Raw genomic sequence first — 2,762 nt, 5'->3', positions numbered from 1 at the left:
AATTCTAACGCAGAATCCGAATTTCAACAATTTAAAAGTTGATTTTGCTGTTTTTTCGAGTTTTTTAAAAAGGAACCGAATAGGGACCCAATGGGGTCTTTACGGGAACTTTGTAGAGGCTCCATTCGGTTCTTTCGGTCCACCAGGGTTCTTTGTTAAAAATTCCTTTTACTAGTGGAAGACCTATTTTCTTGGTTAAAAATTTAACAATTTTGTTGATCATTCTTATACTTTGTTGTTTTGAAAATAATTTTCATAATAAAAATTGAACTTTTTCATTTTTGTTTGAACATTTATCGTTTTTAATTGAAAATTCTACAATCTGGATGAAAATTTATGTATTTTATTGTCAATTCGTATTTTTTGGTAGAAAATGAAGCTTACTGACTGAAAATTTAAATGCTTGATTGAAAGTTTAACTAATTTGTTGAACATTCATATTATTAATCGAAGATCCATCGCTTTTATTGAAAATTGAAATATTTTGTTCAAAATTCGTTTTTTATTTGTTGTAAAATAAATTTTTTCAGCTGAAGATTTAACTATTCTATTGTTGGTAGAAAATTGATTGTTTTTAGTTTAAAATTGTACTGATTGATTCTAATTTATCTTTTTGTTTAAAAATTCATATTTTCGGGTAGAAAATTCAACCCTTTGGTGGAAAATTGGTCTTTTTGCTTAAAAATTTAAATATTTTGTTAAAAATTCGTATTTTTGGCTTGGAAATTATAATATTTTAGTCGAAAATTTAACTGTCCCCTAGAAAATTCACCTTTTTGGTTTGAAAAATCAACAATTTGGTTTACATTTTTTTTCTATCTTATTTGAAAAATTGTTCCTGGTGAAAAATTGGAAATACTTTTTTGATTGAAATATCCACTATTATACTTTCGTGGAGAATTAACTTTTGTGATTGAAGATTCCACTACTTTTTTGAAAATTGAACTTCTTTGTTGAAAATTGATTTTTTTAAAAATTTCATTATTTTGTTTTTGGGTCGAAAATTCAAATGTTTTGTGGAAAATGCAACTATGTTTGGTTGACTTTATATATTTTTTAAATATGACCTTTCAGTTATCAATTCATCTTTGTGATTGAAAATTCAATTATGTTGTTAAAAATTTAATTATTCGTCGAATATTCAAATTTTTGGTGAAAAATTGGTTTCTTTTGTGTCAAAGTTCTACTATTTGGATGAAAAAATCATCTTTCATCATTATAAATTCATGTTTGCTGATTAAAAGTTGTTTTTCGAAGAAAAAACAGAACTTACAAGGGTGTTGGTATTTGAATGGCCTTTTGGATACGTTTTGCTTATTTTTGAACTCGAAAATGAAGATAGATATTTAATTTCCGATTAAGAGTCCTCTTATAGTTTTCATCTACCACTAAAGAGAAGCAGAGATTGGCCAGAATTTTGCACTTATCTGAACTTAATTCTCGACTTTTGAGATCTTACCTTTACAATTCCTCGTACACAAAGTTACCTTAAAAAGTGCAACAATAATACAAAATAGAATAGTAGCAAAAATGAGACTCGTAGCACTGGGTTTCTTTGACGAATTGTTGGTTGGTGTTGCTTATTAATTTTATCAGTCTATCATATAACTGGGTATTCGATAGATATATCAGTCGTATAATAAGGCGCACGTGCTACCTCGTGTCGCTGAACTAATCTAAACTATGATTATTTTGTTCTTATATATTATATTGAACACTAATTTAACCAAAACAGTATAGTCACAATGCAATACCAATATTTTTTAAGTTCACCCCCATAAGCCTATTTTATACTGTTAAAAAAAACCCATAAAAAGTGAAAAATTGGGTTTTCCGAGTTTTTGGCCCTAATTATTAGTTTTTGCTGTTACTTTTAAAATAATTTTTTTTAGCAAACAAAATTTTACTTTATAATTTTGATTAGGTGTTTAAATACATTGGAAATACTTAATTAAAGTTAACAAAAGTAATGGTTTAAACAATTTATTAGTGTTTTAATAATATTCTCTTTAAATAATGCAAAAATTTGCAGTTTTTTTTGAAAGTTTAAACTCTTCAATTAGAATAAGGTAATAATTAATTCAAGCAACAAACATACTTGTTCAAAGAATTTATTATGATTTTTTATAATATTCTCTTTGAATAAAGCTTCAAAATGACAGTTTATTCTGAAATTTTTTACTTTTTTTCCACTTTTCACTTAGAGTGAGATAATAATGAATGAAATACACAAAAAAATTGTTTAATCAATTTTTTATTGTTTATAACTATCTTTTCTCATAGAAATGTCAGAAAGTTGCAGTTGTTTCTGAAAGTTTTAACTTTGCTTTCACTTTTTAGTTATAAACAGATAATAAATAAACGTGACAGAATCATTTTTTAAACAATCCTTTTCTTTTTTGTGAATATATTTTTTTTAATAAAACCAGATAGTGGAAATATTCCTCGAAATATTCTTCAAGCTTTCTGTATAGATCATATTGAATTGAATCTTTTCCTGGAAGTAGTTACTGAGAGGCAATGAAAAGCTGAAACTTGCAGGGATAAAATCAATTTTTTATCATTACTCTAAGAGAATATATATACAGGGTGGACACGCTGGGGCTTACATACATGGCGAGTTGAATGCTACCCGAATTGCATAACAGCAGGGCAGAAGTTATTATACAGGGGTATTTTCATATTTCGCGCCTTTAAAGTTTCATTCGGATTGGCCATTCCGTCAAGTCCGTGCATCTTCGGATCAAGTTTATGATAGTTTC

The sequence above is a fragment of the Belonocnema kinseyi genome, chromosome 6, assembly GCF_010883055.1.
Source record: "Belonocnema kinseyi isolate 2016_QV_RU_SX_M_011 chromosome 6, B_treatae_v1, whole genome shotgun sequence".
Taxonomy (NCBI): Eukaryota; Metazoa; Arthropoda; class Insecta; order Hymenoptera; family Cynipidae; genus Belonocnema; species Belonocnema kinseyi.
This window is presented reverse-complemented; position numbering follows the sequence as displayed.